Raw genomic sequence first — 309 nt, forward strand, 5'->3', positions numbered from 1 at the left:
CATTATATATCGAAACTAAATAGGGGCAATGTGATGTCTCGATACTACATTTTATTTTCGCCCTACGCACTCAAAAATAAATTCTTTTAGACAGAGGCTTTTATTTTCTTTTTTCAACTCAGTATTATCGTATTTGGGAGCTGGATTTCCTCACATTAAAAACTGACTTTGTTTCTAACTCTGCCCTCGTGAGGAGGCAAGTAATGAGGAACCCAATTTATCTTTAGCTTTATCACAATTATCAAAAATATCCATGTAACGCGGACAATTTTTACTTCAGGGTGGTAAAGTAAGGGAGATAACTTACTT

This window comes from Euprymna scolopes, chromosome 18 (genome assembly GCF_053919585.1).
Source record: "Euprymna scolopes isolate OS-2025 chromosome 18, ASM5391958v1, whole genome shotgun sequence".
NCBI lineage: Eukaryota > Metazoa > Mollusca > Cephalopoda > Sepiida > Sepiolidae > Euprymna > Euprymna scolopes.